Consider the following 20,455-nt stretch of genomic DNA (forward strand, 5'->3'; position numbering starts at 1 on the left):
GGTAAGACAGACCGTTCCTCAGCAGACAGTCACCTGCTCCATCACGTGTGAGCCACATAGACGGACACACACACAAACAGACATGTTCATCTCCTACCCCAGATAGGAATATTAGAAAATATTGACATTGCCTGTGTTTAGCCTCTGCCCAGGCTTTCAAAAACATTATATTTTGTCATGATTAGTCCAGTTGCATTCGATTTCGCGCTATAGCCCATCTGTCGTTTTAGCAAGTGTTTTTTGAAATGTTTTTTTCGGGGGGGTGATAGCTTCGTATATAGCATCGTATATCACAGAGTTTTATGGGTACATAATCACAATAGGTTGACATTGCCCAACACTAACACACACTCACAACTTCCAGCAAACAAGCACACACACACACACACACACACACAGAAACACACACACACACACACACTCACACACACAAACACACACACGCTTGTCTCTCAGTAAAGTGGACATGCCCAATTTGTTTCCCTTCATCCAGGACTAATGTCTTTCTCCTGTACCCAGGGATACACAGGGCTGAGAGCCCCAATTTACATCCTCTACACACATGCTAGGGTTTTGCGCGCATACACACACACACACACACACACACAAACCTGTTCCGCTCCTCCACCAGAAACAAAAATTAGAAAAGATTTGCCATTGCCTGCACTTAGCCTCTGCCCAGGCTTGTGTGTGTGTCAACATTTATCTTTCATCATGATCCGTCCAGCTTCATTCGATTTTGCGCTATAGCACACAAACACACACACACACACACACACACACACACACACACACACACACACACAGCTGGTAAGAGCTGAATGATCCTCCCATCTCCAGGACCTATCTGCATCAAACTGTTATTTGGTGTATTTTTGTCATGTTTGTGGTTTAATCATCTTATCTATTTAGCATGATAAAGATTAGATGTTAGATCTATTTAGCATGATAAATATTAGATGCTAGATCTATTTAGCATGATAAAGATTAGATGCTAGATCTATTTAGCACGATAAAGATTAGATGTTAGATCTATTTAGCATGATAAAGATTAGATGCTAGATCTATTTAGCATGATAAAGATTAGATGCTAGATCTATTTAGCATGATAAAGATTAGATGCTAGATCTATTTAGCATGATAAAGATTAGATGCTAGATCTATTTAGCACGATAAAGATTAGATATTAGATCTATTTAGCATGATAAAAATTAGATGTTAGATCTATTTAGCATGATAAAGATTAGATGCTAGATCTATTTAGCATGATAAAAATTAGATGCTAGATTTATTTAGCATGACAAAATTAGATGCTAGATCTATTTAGCATGATAAAGATTAGATGTTAGATCTATTTAGCATGATACAGATTAGATGTTAGATCTATTTAGCATGATAAAGATTAGATGTTAGATCTATTTAGCATGATAAAGATTATATGTTAGATTTATTTAGCATGATAAAGATTATATGTTAGATTTATTTAGCATGAGTTGGGGGTAGGGGAGAGTAGGGCTGAGTGGGGATAGGGGAGGGTAGGGCTGAGTGGGGATAGGGGAGGGTAGGGCTGAGTGGGGATAGGGGAGGGTAGGGCTGAGTGGGGGAGAGGGGAGGGTAGGGCTGAGTGGGGGAGAGGGGAGGGTAGGGCTGAGTGGGGGAGAGGGGAGGGTAGGGCTGAGTGGGGATAGGGGAGGGTAGGGCTGAGTGGGGATAGGGGAGGGTAGGGCTGAGTGGGGATAGGGGAGGGTAGGGCTGAGTGGGGGAGAGGGGAGGGTAGGGCTGAGTGGGGGAGAGGGGAGGGTAGGGCTGAGTGGGGGAGAGGGGAGGGTAGGGCTGAGTGGGGATAGGGGAGGGTAGGGCTGAGTGGGGATAGGGGAGGGTAGGGCTGAGTGGGGGAGAGGGGAGGGTAGGGCTGAGTGGGGGAGAGGGGAGGGTAGGGCTGAGTGGGGATAGGGGAGGGTAGGGCTGAGTGGGGATAGGGGAGGGTAGGGCTGAGTGGGGATAGGGGAGGGTAGGGCTGAGTGGGGGAGAGGGGAGGGTAGGGCTGAGTGGGGGAGAGGGGAGGGTAGGGCTGAGTGGGGATAGGGGAGGGTAGGGCTGAGTGGGGATAGGGGAGGGTAGGGCTGAGTGGGGGAGAGGGGAGAGTAGGGCTGAGTGGGGGGTAGGGGAGGGTAGGGCTGAGTGGGGATAGGGGAGGGTAGGGCTGAGTGGGGATAGGGGAGGGTAGGGCTGAGTGGGGATAGGGGAGGGGAGGGCTGAGTGGGGGAGAGGGGAGGGTAGGGCTGAGTGGGGGAGAGGGGAGGGTAGGGCTGAGTGGGGGAGAGGGGAGGGTAGGGCTGAGTGGGGATAGGGGAGGGGAGGGCTGAGTGGGGATAGGGGAGGGGAGGGCTGAGTGGGGGAGAGGGGAGGGTAGGGCTGAGTGGGGGAGAGGGGAGGGTAGGGCTGAGTGGGGGAGAGGGGAGGGTAGGGCTGAGTGGGGATAGGGGAGGGGAGGGCTGAGTGGGGGGTAGGGGAGGGTAGGGCTGAGTGGGGATAGGGGAGGGTAGGGCTGAGTGGGGGAGAGGGGAGGGTAGGGCTGAGTGGGGATAGGGGAGGGTAGGGCTGAGTGGGGATAGGGGAGGGGAGGGCTGAGTGGGGGAGAGGGGAGGGTAGGGCTGAGTGGGGGAGAGGGGAGGGTAGGGCTGAGTGGGGGAGAGGGGAGGGTAGGGCTGAGTGGGGATAGGGGAGGGGAGGGCTGAGTGGGGGGTAGGGGAGGGTAGGGCTGAGTGGGGATAGGGGAGGGTAGGGCTGAGTGGGGGAGAGGGGAGGGTAGGGCTGAGTGGGGGAGAGGGGAGGGTAGGGCTGAGTGGGGGAGAGGGGAGGGTAGGGCTGAGTGGGGATAGGGGAGGGTAGGGCTGAGTGGGGATAGGGGAGGGTAGGGCTGAGTGGGGGAGAGGGGAGGGGAGGGCTGAGTGGGGGAGAGGGGAGGGTAGGGCTGAGTGGGGATAGGGGAGGGGAGGGCTGAGTGGGGGAGAGGGGAGGGTAGGGCTGAGTGGGGGAGAGGGGAGAGTAGGGCTGAGTGGGGGGTAGGGGAGGGTAGGGCTGAGTGGGGATAGGGGAGGGTAGGGCTGAGTGGGGGAGAGGGGAGGGTAGGGCTGAGTGGGGGAGAGGGGAGGGGAGGGCTGAGTGGGGGAGAGGGGAGAGTAGGGCTGAGTGGGGGAGAGGGGAGGGTAGGGCTGAGTGGGGGAGAGGGGAGGGTAGGGCTGAGTGGGGATAGGGGAGGGTAGGGCTGAGTGGGGGAGAGGGGAGGGTAGGGCTGAGTGGGGGAGAGGGGAGGGTAGGGCTGAGTGGGGGATAGGGGAGGGTAGGGCTGAGTGGGGGAGAGGGGAGGGTAGGGCTGAGTGGGGATAGGGGAGGGGAGGGCTGAGTGTGGGGTAGGGGAGGGTAGGGCTGAGTGGGGATAGGGGAGGGTAGGGCTGAGTGGGGGAGAGGGGAGGGTAGGGCTGAGTGGGGATAGGGGAGGGTAGGGCTGAGTGGGGATAGGGGAGGGTAGGGCTGAGTGGGGGAGAGGGGAGAGTAGGGCTGAGTGGGGGGTAGGGGAGGGTAGGGCTGAGTGGGGATAGGGGAGGGTAGGGCTGAGTGGGGATAGGGGAGGGTAGGGCTGAGTGGGGATAGGGGAGGGGAGGGCTGAGTGGGGGAGAGGGGAGGGTAGGGCTGAGTGGGGGAGAGGGGAGGGTAGGGCTGAGTGGGGGAGAGGGGAGGGTAGGGCTGAGTGGGGATAGGGGAGGGGAGGGCTGAGTGGGGATAGGGGAGGGGAGGGCTGAGTGGGGGAGAGGGGAGGGTAGGGCTGAGTGGGGGAGAGGGGAGGGTAGGGCTGAGTGGGGGAGAGGGGAGGGTAGGGCTGAATGGGGATAGGGGAGGGTAGGGCTGAGTGGGGATAGGGGAGGGGAGGGCTGAGTGGGGGGTAGGGGAGGGTAGGGCTGAGTGGGGATAGGGGAGGGTAGGGCTGAGTGGGGGAGAGGGGAGGGTAGGGCTGAGTGGGGATAGGGGAGGGTAGGGCTGAGTGGGGATAGGGGAGGGGAGGGCTGAGTGGGGGAGAGGGGAGGGTAGGGCTGAGTGGGGGAGAGGGGAGGGTAGGGCTGAGTGGGGGAGAGGGGAGGGTAGGGCTGAGTGGGGATAGGGGAGGGGAGGGCTGAGTGGGGGGTAGGGGAGGGTAGGGCTGAGTGGGGATAGGGGAGGGTAGGGCTGAGTGGGGGAGAGGGGAGGGTAGGGCTGAGTGGGGGAGAGGGGAGGGTAGGGCTGAGTGGGGGAGAGGGGAGGGTAGGGCTGAGTGGGGATAGGGGAGGGTAGGGCTGAGTGGGGATAGGGGAGGGTAGGGCTGAGTGGGGGAGAGGGGAGGGGAGGGCTGAGTGGGGGAGAGGGGAGGGTAGGGCTGAGTGGGGATAGGGGAGGGGAGGGCTGAGTGGGGGAGAGGGGAGGGTAGGGCTGAGTGGGGGAGAGGGGAGAGTAGGGCTGAGTGGGGGGTAGGGGAGGGTAGGGCTGAGTGGGGATAGGGGAGGGTAGGGCTGAGTGGGGGAGAGGGGAGGGTAGGGCTGAGTGGGGGAGAGGGGAGGGTAGGGCTGAGTGGGGGAGAGGGGAGGGGAGGGCTGAGTGGGGGAGAGGGGAGAGTAGGGCTGAGTGGGGGAGAGGGGAGGGTAGGGCTGAGTGGGGGAGAGGGGAGGGTAGGGCTGAGTGGGGATAGGGGAGGGTAGGGCTGAGTGGGGGAGAGGGGAGGGTAGGGCTGAGTGGGGGAGAGGGGAGGGTAGGGCTGAGTGGGGGATAGGGGAGGGTAGGGCTGAGTGGGGGAGAGGGGAGGGTAGGGCTGAGTGGGGATAGGGGAGGGGAGGGCTGAGTGGGGGGTAGGGGAGGGTAGGGCTGAGTGGGGATAGGGGAGGGTAGGGCTGAGTGGGGGAGAGGGGAGGGTAGGGCTGAGTGGGGGAGAGGGGAGGGTAGGGCTGAGTGGGGATAGGGGAGGGTAGGGCTGAGTGGGGATAGGGGAGGGTAGGGCTGAGTGGGGGAGAGGGGAGGGTAGGGCTGAGTGGGGGAGAGGGGAGGGTAGGGCTGAGTGGGGATAGGGGAGGGTAGGGCTGAGTGGGGGAGAGGGGAGGGTAGGGCTGAGTGGGGATAGGGGAGGGTAGGGCTGAGTGGGGGATAGGGGAGGGTAGGGCTGAGTGGGGATAGGGGAGGGTAGGGCTGAGTGGGGGAGAGGGGAGGGTAGGGCTGAGTGGGGGAGAGGGGAGAGTAGGGCTGAGTGGGGGAGAGGGGAGGGTAGGGCTGAGTGGGGGAGAGGGGAGAGTAGGGCTGAGTGGGGGAGAGGGGAGGGTAGGGCTGAGTGGGGGAGAGGGGAGGGTAGGGCTGAGTGGGGGAGAGGGGAGGGTAGGGCTGAGTGGGGATAGGGGAGGGTAGGGCTGAGTGGGGATAGGGGAGGGTAGGGCTGAGTGGGGGAGAGGGGAGGGGAGGGCTGAGTGGGGGAGAGGGGAGGGTAGGGCTGAGTGGGGATAGGGGAGGGGAGGGCTGAGTGGGGGAGAGGGGAGGGTAGGGCTGAGTGGGGGAGAGGGGAGGGGAGGGCTGAGTGGGGGAGAGGGGAGAGTAGGGCTGAGTGGGGGAGAGGGGAGGGTAGGGCTGAGTGGGGGAGAGGGGAGGGTAGGGCTGAGTGGGGGGTAGGGGAGGGTAGGGCTGAGTGGGGGAGAGGGGAGGGTAGGGCTGAGTGGGGATAGGGGAGGGTAGGGCTGAGTGGGGATAGGGGAGGGTAGGGCTGAGTGGGGGAGAGGGGAGGGTAGGGCTGAGTGGGGATAGGGGAGGGTAGGGCTGAGTGGGGATAGGGGAGGGTAGGGCTGAGTGGGGGAGAGGGGAGGGTAGGGCTGAGTGGGGGAGAGGGGAGGGTAGGGCTGAGTGGGGGATAGGGGAGGGTAGGGCTGAGTGGGGGAGAGGGGAGGGTAGGGCTGAGTGGGGATAGGGGAGGGTAGGGCTGAGTGGGGATAGGGGAGGGTAGGGCTGAGTGGGGGAGAGGGGAGGGTAGGGCTGAGTGGGGGAGAGGGGAGGGTAGGGCTGAGTGGGGATAGGGGAGGGTAGGGCTGAGTGGGGGAGAGGGGAGGGTAGGGCTGAGTGGGGATAGGGGAGGGTAGGGCTGAGTGGGGGATAGGGGAGGGTAGGGCTGAGTGGGGATAGGGGAGGGTAGGGCTGAGTGGGGGAGAGGGGAGGGTAGGGCTGAGTGGGGGAGAGGGGAGAGTAGGGCTGAGTGGGGGAGAGGGGAGGGTAGGGCTGAGTGGGGGAGAGGGGAGAGTAGGGCTGAGTGGGGGAGAGGGGAGGGTAGGGCTGAGTGGGGGAGAGGGGAGGGTAGGGCTGAGTGGGGATAGGGGAGGGGAGGGCTGAGTGGGGGGTAGGGGAGGGTAGGGCTGAGTGGGGGAGAGGGGAGGGTAGGGCTGAGTGGGGATAGGGGAGGGGAGGGCTGAGTGGGGGAGAGGGGAGGGTAGGGCTGAGTGGGGGAGAGGGGAGGGGAGGGCTGAGTGGGGGAGAGGGGAGAGTAGGGCTGAGTGGGGGAGAGGGGAGGGTAGGGCTGAGTGGGGGAGAGGGGAGGGTAGGGCTGAGTGGGGGGTAGGGGAGGGTAGGGCTGAGTGGGGGAGAGGGGAGGGTAGGGCTGAGTGGGGATAGGGGAGGGTAGGGCTGAGTGGGGATAGGGGAGGGTAGGGCTGAGTGGGGGAGAGGGGAGGGTAGGGCTGAGTGGGGATAGGGGAGGGTAGGGCTGAGTGGGGATAGGGGAGGGTAGGGCTGAGTGGGGGGTAGGGGAGGGTAGGGCTGAGTGGGGGAGAGGGGAGGGTAGGGCTGAGTGGGGAGAGGGGAGAATGAATTGCATGAATACCAATCTCGGGCTACTTCCCAAATGCCTATTCCCCACAGGGCTCTGGTCAAAAGTAGTGCACTATGTAGGGAATAGGGTGCCATTCTCTGGTCTAAAGTAGTGCACTATATAGGGAGTAGGGTGGCATTTGGGACAAAGCCTTGGGTGATCACAATCTAGTTACCTTCCCTCAGTCACCAGCAGAGCTTATTGAGCTGAGCCCTCTGTGGCACCAGATAGAACTCATTTCAGATAGAAAACAATAAAATGAAATGAACTCCAAGACATTTACATTACATTACATTTACGTCATTTAGCAGACGCTCTTATGACCACTATTTAATGGTACCAGACAGATAAAACTCAAATGTCTTGTTTTTTTTTAGGGATGTTTTCATAGTACCTACAGTTGTACCCTGGCTATGGATGACACCACAAAGAGATGTTTAGAGATTTAAATGAGCAGTAACCCCAAAGGCCACCAGATACTGGAAAACGTTCATAGTACCCACCATTTTACTTTTCAGTTCTAAAAATGTGACCACATTTTTTTCTCAATCGTGTACAGGCATTTTTTTTGGAACAATGTTGTCGATTTTCAAAAAAGAGTGTTCACAAGACACAGAACTCCGTGTTTTTTTTTTTTTTTGCAGAACAGTAATGTCACACCCTGGCTCTGGGACTCATTATGTTGAGCCAGGGTGTGTTCATTTCTATGTGTGTATTTCTATGTTGGTGTTCATTCTAGTTTGTTGTATTCTATGTTTGCCTGAGTGACTCCCAATCAGAGGCAACGAGTGTCAGCTGTTGGCTGGTTGTCTCTGATTGGGAGCCATATTTAAACTGTATGTTTTCACTTTGTGGCTGTGGGTTTTTGTTCCGTGTTCGGTCATTGTCACCGTGGACGTTACGAGTCGTTTGTTGTTTTGGTCGTGCTTTAATTTAATAAAGTAAACATGTTCATTCATCACGCTGCGCATTGGTCTCTCCCTGACGATCGTGACAAGTAAATAGGTTTTCAAAATGTAGTTGTCTTCTCAAAACATAAACACATTCAACTAAACTATATTATAAACTATATTATAAACTATATTATAAACTGTATTATGAACTATTTTATAAACTATATTATCCCGTCAAAATTGCTAATAGATTCATCAAAAGAACAAGACTGCCTGCAAAAACACAACCATACTTACATATTGAGTCCAAGCAGACAAAACAGAAAGTCTGTCTTTTAAAAATCCCAGTAGATCAACACATTTTCTTTGCAGTCACTAAATCATGATGATCAAAATTGGAAGTACAACTATCCAAAGGTGCAGCATTATGGGAAATTACTCTCCTTTTATGTATATTTCACCAAGCAATTTCAAACACAATATTATTCCTGAGAAAAAAAGAAAAAAAAAGCGCATTGTATAAAGGATTCATTCATAGGTATCATCACAATCCAATTCCATGTATTCAATACAAATGTTGATTTACTCACAGTTCTGTAGAATTTCCATTGGCGCACAGAATCCACATTAAAAATAAGGAAAGGTGAATACAATGGAGGAACACAACTGATATGAATGTACAGTATAGGTGTTTAACACAAACTAACCCTTGCTAATCAGGCATCTCTTGCGTACGTTGTGGTGGACTGTCATTATAAGTGCTTCACTGGAACCTGGTATAATTGTTTGTAGCGTGGCTAGCCACTGAATTCACGCAGTCAAAGTTTTAGTCATTTAGCAGACGCTCTTATCCAGAGCAACTTGCAGTTAGTGAGTGCATACATTTTTCATACTGGTCCCCCCGTGGGAAACGAACCCACAACCCTGGCGTTGCATGCGCCATGCTCTACCAACTGAGCTACAGGGGACTAACCACTTCTGGAGCTAACTAGTGCTCTCAACTCAGCAGATGGGAGTTGTAGTCATAACATGGCTAACTTCACTAGCTAACGTTTCAATAAAACAACTTATACTAAGTGGCTAGCTAGCTAGCGTTAGCAACGTTTGGTGGTCAATGAGACAGAGTAGGAAGGACAAATGCACAGAACTCTATCTAGAGCAGCCGGTTAAATTGTGCATAAGAAAATCTTTTTTTAGATACATTCCCTCATTTAATATCATCCTAAATTACAATACGGAATTTTTTTTGGGCCATATTTAATGATTTGATGTGGACAGTATGTGTTACTACATTTTCGGAATCACAGTTTTATTTAATTTTTTTATTTCACCTTTATTTAACCAGGTAAGCCAGTTGAGAACAGGTTCTCATTTACAACTGCGACCTGGCCAAGATAAAGCAAAGTAGTGCAATAAAAACAACACAGAGTTACATATGGGGTAAAAAACATAAAGTCAGAAATACAACAGAAAATATATATACAGTGTGTGCAAATGTAGCAAGTTATGGAGGTAAGGCAATAAATAGGCTATAGTGCAGAATAATTACAATAGTATTAACACTGGAATGCTAGATGTGCAAGAGATTATGTGCAAATAGAGATACTGGGGTGCAAAAGAGCAAAATAAATAACAATATAGGGATGAGGTAGTTGGGTGGGCTAATTTCAGATGGGCTGTGTACAGGTGCAGTGATCGGTAAGGTGCTCTGACAACTGATGCTTAAAGTTATTGAGGGAGATAAGAGTCTCCAGCTTCAGAGATTTTTGCAATTCGTTCCAGTCATTGGCAGCAGAGAACTGGAAGGAATGGCGGCCAAAGGAGGTGTTGGCTTTGGGAATGACCAGTGAGATATACCTGCTGGAGCGCAGACTACGGGTGGGTGCTGCTATGGTGACCAATGAGCTAAGATAAGGCGGGGATTTGCCTAGCAGTGATTTATAGATGGCCTGGAGCCAGTGGGTTTGACGACGAACATGTAGTGAGGACCAGCCAACAAGAGCGTACAGGTCACAGTGGTGGGTAGTGTATGGGGCTTTGGACACAAAACGGATGGCACTGTGATAGACTACATCCAATTTGCTGAGTAGAGTGTTGGAGGCTATTTTGTAAATGACATCGCCGAAGTCAAGGATCGGTAGGATAGTCAGTTTTACGAGGGCATGTTTGGCAGCATGAGTGAAGGAGGCTTTATTGCGAAATAGGAAGCCGATTCTAGATTTAACTTTGGATTGGAGATTCTTTATGTGAGTCTGGAAGTTGAGTTTACAGTCTAACCAGACACCTAGGTATTTGTAGTTGTCCACATACTCTAGGTCAGACCTGTCGAGAGTGGTGATTCTAGTCGGGTGGGCGGGTGCCAGCAGCGTTCGATTGAAAAGCATGCATTTAGTTTTACTAGTGTTTAAGAGCAGTTGGAGGCTACTGAAGGATTGTTGTATGGCATTGAAGCTCGTTTGGAGGTTTGTTAACACAGTGTCCAATGAAGGGCCAGATGTATACAAAATGGTGTCGTCTGCGTAGAGGTGGATCTGAGAGTCACCAGCAGCAAGAGCGACATCATTGATATACACGGAGAAAAGTGTCGGCCCAAGAATTGAACCCTGTGGCACCCCCATAGAGACTGCCATAGGTCCAGACAACAGGCCCTCCGATTTGACACACTGAACTCTATCTGAGAAGTAGTTGGTGAACCAGGCGAGGCAGTCATTTGAGAAACCAAGGCTATTTAGTCTGCCAATAAGAATGCGGTGGTTGACAGAGTCGAAAGCCTTGGCCAGGTCGATGAAGACGGCTGCACAGTACTGTCTTTTATCGATCGCGGTTATAATATCGTTTAGGACCTTGAGCGTGGCTGAAGTGCACCCATGACCAGCTCGGAAACCGGATTGCATAGCGGAGAAGGTACGGTGGTATTCGAAATGGTCGATGATCTGTTTGTTAACTTGGCTTTCGAATACTTTCGAAAGGCAGGGCAGGATGGATATAGGTCTGTAGCAGTTTGGATCTAGAGTGTCACCCCCTTTGAAGAGGGGGATGACCGCGGCAGCTTTCCAATCTCTGGGGATCTCAGACGTTATGAAAGAGAGGTTGAACAGACTAGTAATAGGGGTAGCGACAATTTCGGCGGCTAGTTTTAGAAAGAAAGGGTCCAGATTGTCTAGCCCAGCTGATTTGTAGGGGTCCAGATTTTGCAGCGCTTTCAAAACATCAGCTGTCTGAATTTGTGTGAAGGAGAAGCGGGGGGGGGCATGGGCAAGTTGCAGCAGAGGGTGCAGAGTTGGTGGCCGGGTTAGTGGTAGCCAGATGGAAAGCATGGCCAGCTGTAGCAAAATGCTTGTTGAAATTCTCGATTATTGTAGATTTATCGGTGGTGATAGTGTTTCCTAGCCTCAGTGCAGTGGGCAGCTGGGAGGAAGTGCTCTTATTCTCCATGGACTTTACAGTGTCCCAAAACGTTTTGGAGTTAGTGCTACAGGATGCAAATTTCTGTTTGAAAAAGTTAGCCTTTGCTTTCCTGACTGCTTGTGTATATTGGTTCCTAACTTCCCTGAAAAGTTGCATATCGCGGGGGCTATTTGATGCTAATGCTGTACGCCACAGAATGTTTTTGTGCTGGTCAAGGGCAGTCAAGTCTGAGGAGAACCAGGGGCTATATCGGTTCTTAGTTCTGTATTTTTTGAATGGGGCATGTTTATTTAAGATTGAGAGGAAATTACTTTTAAGGAACAACCAGGCATCCTCTACTGACGGAATGAGATCTATATCCATCCAGGATACCTGGGCCAGGTCAATTAGGAAGGCCTCCTCGCTAAAGTGTTTTAGGGAGCGTTTGACAGTGATGAGGGGTGGTCGTTTGACCGCGGACCCGTTACGGACGCAGGCAATAAGGCAGTGATCGCTGAGATCCTGGTTGAAGACAGCTGAGGTGTATTTAGAGGGTATGTTAGTCAGGATGATATCTATGAGGGTACCCATGTTTACGGATTTAGGGTTGTACCTGGTAGGTTCGTTGATAATTTGCGTGAGGTTGAGGGCATCTAGCTTGGATTGTAGGATGGCTGGGGTATTAAGCATATCCCAATTTAGGTCACCAAGCAGTACAAACTCTGAGGATAAATGGGGGGCAATCACATATGGTGTCCAGGGCACAGCTGGGGGCTGAGGGGGGTCTGTAGCAAGCGGCAACAGTGAGAGACTTATTTCTGGAAAGGTGGATTTTTAGAAGTAGAAGCTCAAACTGTTTGGGCACAGACCTGGATAGTATGATAGAGCTCTGCAGGCTATCTCTACAGTAGATTGCAACTCCACCCCCTTTGGCAGTTCTATCTAGACGGAAAATGTTATAGTTGGGGATGGACATTTCAGAATTTTTGGTGGCCTTCCTGAGCCAGGATTCAGACACTGCTAGAACATCAGGGTTGGCGGAGTGTGCTAACGCAGTGAATAACTCAAACTTAGGAAGGAGGCTTCTGATGTTAACGTGCAGAAAACCAAGACTTTTACGGTTACAGAAGTCAACAAATGATAGCTCCTGGGGAGTAGGAGTGATACTGGGGGCTGCAGGGCCTGGGTTAGCCTCTACATCACCAGAGGAACAGAGGAGGACTAGAATAAGGATACGACTAAAGGCTTTAAGAACTGGTCTTCTAGTGCGTTGGGTACATAGAATAAAGGGGGCAGATTTCCGGGTGTTATAGAAAAGATTCAGGGCATTATGTACAGACAAGGATATGGAAGGATATGAGTAAAGTGGAGGTAAACCTAAGCGTTGGGTAACAATGAAAGAGCAAGTAGCAAGCAAGTACTCCTATTATTTTTAAAGAAAACTCAAACGTGAGCTTGTCCGAGGTGTCGGACTCGATGAGAGTTTCTATCCATTGGAGCACTGTGATTGGTTGCCCAAAATTCTGTCTGGGGTGGGGCTTAGCGAAGGGTCAATTGCACACATTTCTCTTCTGATGAAAACAATGTGTTAATATTCTGTGAACAATTTTGTATTTGATGACATTTGTATTTAAGTTATTGTTTTGCAAAAGGTGATCCAAGAAATGCAAGTTAGGTATTAAGGCAATAAAATGAGGTTCTGTGAATTTATTTGATCATTTGATCATTGCTTGTACGGGATTGAGAGAAAATATAAAGTCATATTTCCATATTTCCAGTGTTTTCATATATGAAATTCGGTACCTTGGTTCTGTTTCCTGGAGCGTTTGTGAGAAGTCTACAGAATACGTTTTGCTTTCACAAGACCTGAACATAACCGTTTCAGGGTGCGATTAGACACACATTTCTACGTGACGTTAGCGAGCTAGCTTGTTTACAATGGGCAACAAAAAAAGTTCCACACGACTCGCGCTGCTGCGTCACAATACCTGGTACTCTGGCCCAGGGTCTTGGACCCGCTGCTCACGCAGGTCCAGAATTATTTTACCGTTTCACACATGCTTTATGGGTACCAAACGCTCCAGGGTCCGGATCGTAAGGGGATATGGGAAAGGGCCCGTAGGCTACCTCTCTGCAATACAGCCTGTCAACATTTGATGGTTTCTGAGCGCAGTCAGAGCAGTGAAAATAAATGTTGTGGTTTAAGGAGATAGCTAACCCTGTTGTTTTGTGTTGTGATTTGTGCCTGTGGTGTTTGCATGAAGATATCAAACCTCTCACAGCTTGGTCTATAAAACCAGTCTCTCACTACGGGGTAATGTAATGTCATGTAATGTATACGGTCACAGCAGACTGGAGTAATTGGTTCTCCACCTCTTCAGCTGTCACTCATCTGAAATGAAGGCCGACAGCCTCCTTGTGTGGAGACGAGGAAAAAGAGTCGCAACCATTTTAATACGGTCATAGAGACCGTCTGATTCCCAAACTGGCACCCTATTCCCTATATAGTGCACTGCTTTTAACTAGAGCCCTATGAACCCGGGTCAAAAGTAGTGCACTACATAGGGAATAGTGTGCCAGTTTGGGAATCAGACGGTCTCTATGACCGTATTAAAATGGTTGCGACTCTTTTTCCTCGTCTCCACACAAGGAGGCTGTCGGCCTTCATTTCAGATGAAGGGGTGTGTGTGTGGGCTTGTATTGCTACCCTGGTGGGTACCGGAAATCACCCAGAATCCCCACAACGATAGTAAAACAAGGACAATTCTCCCTTGTGGGGACATTTCCCACGTCCCCATGAGGACAAAGGCTATTTGAAGCTGGGTTTAAGGTTAGGGTTAAGGTTAGGGTTAAGGTTAGGGTAAGGGTTATGTTTAGGGGTTAGGGAAAATTGGATTTTTAATGGAAATACATATTAGATCCCCACAAAGATAGGAAAACATATAGTGTGTGTGTGTGTGTGTGTGTGTGTGTGTTTGGTTTTACTATCGTTGTGGGGACCAGAAGTCCTCACAAGGATAATAAATCAAGGAACATTTGGACAGTTCGCCAGTCCTTACAAGGAAAAAGGCTATTTTAGGTTTAGGGGTTAGGTTACAATTAGGGTTAGGGGTTAGGGGTTAGGGTTAGGGGTTAGGGTTAGGAGTTAGGGTTAGGGTTAGGGGTTAGGGTTAGGATTCGGAGTTAGGGTTAGGGGTTAGGGTTAGGGTTAGGGTTAGGGGTTAGGGTTAGGGGTTAGGGGTTAGGGTTAGGTTTAGGGTTAGATTTTGAATGGGAATCAATTGTTTGGTCCCCACAAGGATAGTAAAACAAGTGTGTGTATGTGTGCTCGTGCGTGTGTGCATCTGTGAGTTTCGTGTGTGTGTGTTCAATGCAGCCTCCTCATTTCAGATTAAGCTGGTGTGAGGATGGGGATGTTTTACCTGTTCTTCAAAGTTAATTTTGACATCACCAGCCTCTGAAGCGCATGACACTCCTTGTTGATGTAAACCGGGGTTGTCAAACTCATTCCACGGAGGGCCGAGGTGAGGAGAGGAGAGGAGAGGAGAGGAGGTGAGGAGAGGAGAGGAGGAGAGGTGAGGAGAGGAAGGGAGGTGAGGAGGAGAGGTGAGGAGAGGAAGGGAGGTGAGGAGGAGAGGTGAGGAGAGGAAGGGAGGTGAGGAGGAGAGGTGAGGAGAGGAGAGTGGCGTAGTGGTCTCTCCCGAGTGGCGCAGTGGTCTAAGGCACTGCATAGCAGTGCTAGCTGTGCCACTAGAGATCCTGGTTTGAATCCAGGCTCTGTCGTAGCCGGTCGCGACCGGGAGACCCATGTGGCGGCGCACAATTGTCCAAGGTAGGGGAGGGAATGACCGGCAGGGATGTAGCTCAGTTGGTAGAGCATGGCGTTTGCAACGCCCGGGTTGTGGGTTCGATTCCCACGGGGGGGGGGTGATTCTTTTTTTTTTTTTTATAACTGTAAGTCGCTCTGGATAAGAGCGTCTGCTAAATGACTAAAATGTAAATGTAAAATGAGAGGAAGGGAGGTGAGGTGAGGAGAGGAGTTGAAAAGAGCAGTGGACATTATCTCTCCATTGCAAAGATGAGTGTGACATTCTCCAAGAATGCTCCTCCAGAAATGAGACTTTCCAAAACTGCACCCTATATAGTGCACTATAGTCCATATGGCTCTGGTCAAAAGTAGTGCACTATATAGGGAACAGGATGCCATTTGGGACACATCCTCTCCCTGCCAGCCACCCAGTCGCTTTTTCTTGAAATTCATACTTTAGTGCATTTGTCTCTCTGAGAGCTGGTGGTGTAATTTGATTTGTGTGCCTGGCCATCCTGCCATTCTCTGGGCCTGCAGTGTAACCATTCCCCACTGCAGTGCAACCTAGAGATAGTTCCGCAAATAGAGGGTTTTAAAGTATATTTTCTGGATGGCTTTTCCTGAGTGACTTAAAGAAGAAGAAGAAGAAGGCTATTGTGTTCCTTTTCTCTTTGGTTTAAATATAGAAACCCTTTTCTTTTCTGTTTAAGAGTTTTTTTGGGGGGGTAAGAGTTTTGGGTATTTTTTGTTTTTAAATAGAGAATAACTTGTTTGTTTGTGGGGTAGAACTGAACTAGCTTTTCTCAGCACTGAATAACATGTCTGTTACCTCCGTAAGCCATCTGAAGATGTGTTGTTAGACGAGGGGACGGTTGTGTTGTTAGACACGGGGAAGGTTGTGTTGTTAGAATAGGGGAAGGTTGTGTTGTTAGACAAGGGGAAGGTTGTGTTGTTAGAATAGGGGAAGGTTGTGTTGTTAGACAAGGGGAAGGTTGTGTTGTTAGACGAGGGGAAGGTTGTGTTGTTAGACAAGGGGAAGGTTGTGTTGTTAGACACGGGGAAGGTTGTGTTGTTAGAATAGGGGAAAGTTGTGTTGTTAGACAAGGGGAAGGTTGTGTTGTTAGAATAGGGGAAGGTTGTGTTGTTAGACACGGGGAAGGTTGTGTTGTTAGAATAGGGGAAGGTTGTGTTGTTAGACGAGGGGAAGGTTGTGTTGTTAGACAAGGGGAAGGTTGTGTTGTTAGACACGGGGAAGGTTGTGTTGTTAGACAAGGGGAAGGTTGTGTTGTTAGAATAGGGGAAGGTTGTGTTGTTAGACAAGGGGAAGGTTGTGTTGTTAGAATAGGGGAAGGTTGTGTTGTTAGACACGGGGAAGGTTGTGTTGTTAGACAAGGGGAAGGTTGTGTTGTTAGAATAGGGGAAGGTTGTGTTGTTAGACAAGGGGAAGGTTGTGTTGTTAGAATAGGGGAAGGTTGTGTTGTTAGACGAGGGGAAGGTTGTGTTGTTAGACAAGGGGAAGGTTGTGTTGTTAGACACGGGGAAGGTTGTGTTGTTAGAATAGGGGAAGGTTGTGTTGTTAGACGAGGGGAAGGTTGTGTTGTTAGACAAGGGGAAGGTTGTGTTGTTAGACACGGGGAAGGTTGTGTTGTTAGACAAGGGGAAGGTTGTGTTGTTAGAATAGGGGAAGGTTGTGTTGTTAGACAAGGGGAAGGTTGTGTTGTTAGAATAGGGGAAGGTTGTGTTGTTAGACGAGGGGAAGGTTGTGTTGTTAGACAAGGGGAAGGTTGTGTTGTTAGACACGGGGAAGGTTGTGTTGTTAGATGAGGGGAAGGTTGTGTTGTTAGAATAGGGGAAGGTTGTGTTGTTAGACAAGGGGAAGGTTGTGTTGTTAGACGAGGGGAAGGTTGTGTTGTTAGACACGGGGAAGGTTGTGTTGTTAGACGAGGGGAAGGTTGTGTTGTTAGACAAGGGGAAGGTTGTGTTGTTAGACACGGGGAAGGTTGTGTTGTTAGACGAGGGGAAGGTTGTAGACGGGTGTTACAAATATCTGCTATAAAAATGATAGTGGTTTGGTACTGTCTGAATATTTAAAACATGAATGTGGTCGGTTATGATAAAAGATGTGTACAACATTTTATGAACTGATGTGACATGACAATGATTATGCTTAAACCGCCAATCCGCAGTTGCTACATCCATTTTTGGATTGATAAATTACTGATATTTACTAGAGGCGGACCGATATGGGATTTTTGGGTCCGATAGTTACCGTATACAGTGCATTCGGAAAGTATTCAGACCCCTTGAATTTTTCCACATTTTGTTACATTACAGCCTTATTCTAAAATGGATTACATTCGTTTTTTTCCTCATCAATCTAGACACAATACATTTACATTTTAGTCATTTAGCTTAATGACAAAGCAAAAACAATTAATATAAAAAAAACTGAAATATCACATTTACATAAGTATTCAGACCCTTTAGTCAGTACTTTGTTGAAGCACCTTTGGCAGGGATTACAGCCTCGAGTCTTCTTGGGTATGACGCTACAAGCTTGGCACACCTGTATTTGGGGAGTTTTTCCCATTCTTCTCTTCTCAAGCTCTGTCAGGTTGGATGGGGAACGTTGCTGCACAGCTATTTTCAGGTCTCTCCAGAGATGTTAGATCGGGTTCAAGTCCGGGCTCTGGCTGGGCCACTCAAGGACATTCAGAGACTTGTCCCAAAGCCACTCCTGCGTTGTCTTGTTTGTGTGCTTAGGGTTGTTGTCCTGTTGGAAGGCGAACCTTCGCCCCAGTCTGAGGTCCTGAGCGCTCTGGAGCAGGTTTTTATCAAGGATCTCTCTGTACTTTGCTCCGTTCATCTTTGCCTCGATCCTGACTAGTCTCCCAGTCCCTGCCGCTGGAAAACATCCCCACAACATGATGCTGCCACCACCATGCTTCACCATATGGATGGTGCCAGGTTTCCTTCAGGCGTGACGCTTGGCATCCAGGCCAAAGAGTTCAATCTTGGTTTCATCAGACCAGAGAGTCTTGATTCTCATGGTCTGAGAGTCCTTTAGGTGCCTTTTGGAAAACTCCAAGCAGGCTGTCATGTGCCTTTTACTGAGGAGTCGCTTCCGTCTGGCCACTCTACAATAAAGGCCTGATTGGCGGAGTGCTGCAGAGATGGTTGTCCTTCTGGAAGGTTCTCCCGTCTCCACAGAGGATCTCTGGAGCTCTGTCAGAATGACCATCGGGTTCTTGGTCACCTCCCTGACCAAAGCCCTTCTCCCCCGATTGCTCAGTTTGGCCGGGCAGCCAGCTCTAGGAAGAGTCTTGGTGGTTCCAAACTTCTTCGTTTAAGAATGATGGAGACCACTGTGTTCTTGGGGACCTTCAATGCTGCAGACATTTTTTGGTACCCTTCCCCAGATCTGTGCCTCGACACAATCCTGTCTCGGAGCTCTGCTGACAATTCTTTCATCCTCATGGCTTGGTTTATTCTCTGACATGCCCTGTCAACTGTGGGACCTTATATATATGCACCGCGTCCCGAGTGGCGCAGTGGTCTAAGGCACTGCATCACAGTGCTAGCTGTGCCACTAGAGATCCTGGTTCGAATCCAGGCTCTGTTGTAGCCGGCAGCGACCGGGAGACCCATGGGGCGGCGCACAATTGGCCCAGCGTCGTCCAGTGTAGGGGAGGGAATGGCCGGCAGGGGATGTAGCTCAATTGGTAGAGTATGGTGTTTGCAACGCCAGGGTTGTGGGTTCGATCCCCATGGGGGGCCAGCATGAAAAAAAAAATATATATTATAATGTATGCACTAATTGTAAGTCACTCTGGATAAGAGCGTCTACTAAATGACGTAAATGTTAATATAGTGTGTGCCTGTCCAATCAATTGAATTTACCACAGGTGGACTCCAATCAAGTTGTAGAAAAATCTCAAGGATGATCAATGGAAACAGGATGCACCTGAGCTCAATTTCGAATCTCATAGCAAAGGGTCTGAATACTTATGTAAATAAGGTATTTCTGTTTTTATTTAACACATTTGCTTAAATTTCTAAGAACCTGTTTTTCGCTTTGTCATTATTGGTTATTGTGTGTAGATTGATGAGGGGCAAAACATTTTTTTATACATTTTTGAATAAGGCTGTAACGTAACAAAATGTGGAAAAAGGGAAGGGGTCTGTATACTTTCCGAATGCACCGTATCTGCCAATATATGTTTTTTTAGAGGTGGAATGAAAAACGTACCTTTTTATCACAAAGGATTATCAGGTTCTCTAAATCAGGGGTGTCTCCATGGAGATCCGAGTGTCTGCAGGTTTTTTTTTTTTCTTCTTTCAATGAAGATCTAGACAACCAGGTGAGGGGAGTTCCTTACTAATTAGTGACCTTAATTCATCAATCAATACAAGGGGTGGAGCGAAAACCCGCACTCGGCCCTCCGTGGAATGAGTTTGACACACGTGCTCTAAATGGTGATTTCTTAACTTAAATATTACTATTAACATTATTTCAGAACAATTTGTGGTTTACATGAAAACCACCAAAAAGCTAATATATCCTCTATAAGTACCTTCTTAGGTACAACTTAAAGATGTGTCTATCTACGGCACTAGATAAGAATGCAGAAGTGTTTGTGCTGAAGCACCACAAGCACGATAATAAACAAGAACGGTTGAATGAATTAAACTGTCTCAAAAGTAAATCTAAAACTGCACTGTTCACAAACTATACAGTGAAATGCAGTAAAATGCAGATCGTGATGTCACCACTAGGTGTCAGCGTCAGCATTTGTCTTGAGTAGATTTACTACAGTGCTTTACAACAGTCAAAGGTCATGTAAAGAAACACTTCATGGCAACCTCGCAATGAAAGCGTGTTATGACAAGCACATGCTAGCTGTTCATTACGAAAATGTTTTCTTAACGAACATATCAAGACTGTTTCAAGGACAGCTTTTTTCCATCTACGTAACATTGCAAAAATCAGAAATTTTCTGTCCAAAAATGATGCAGAAAAATTAATCCATGCATTTGTTACTTCTAGGTTAGACTACTGCAATGCTCTACTTTCCGGCTACCCGGATAAAGCACTAAATAAACTTCAGTTAGTGCTAAATACGGCTGCTAGAATCCTGACTAGAACCAAGAAATTTGATCATATTACTCCAGTGCTAGCTTCCCTACACTGGCTTCCTGTTAAGGCAAGGGCTGATTTCAAGGTTTTACTGTTAACCTATAAAGCGTTACATGGGCTTGCTCCTACCTATCTTTCCGAGTTGGTCCTGCCGTACATACCAATACGTACGCTACGGTCACAAGACGCAGGCCTCCTAATTGTCCCTAGAATTTCTAAGCAAACAGCGGGAGGCAGGGCTTTCTCCTATAGATCTCCATTTTTATGGAACAGTCTGCCTACCCATGTGAGAGACGCAGACTCGGTCTCAACCTTTAAGTCTTTACTGAAGACTTATCTCTTCAGTAGGTCATATGATTGAGTGT

This window comes from Coregonus lavaretus (genome assembly GCF_964263955.1).
Source record: "Coregonus lavaretus genome assembly, contig: HAP1_SCAFFOLD_3606, whole genome shotgun sequence".
Lineage (NCBI taxonomy): Eukaryota > Metazoa > Chordata > Actinopteri > Salmoniformes > Salmonidae > Coregonus > Coregonus lavaretus.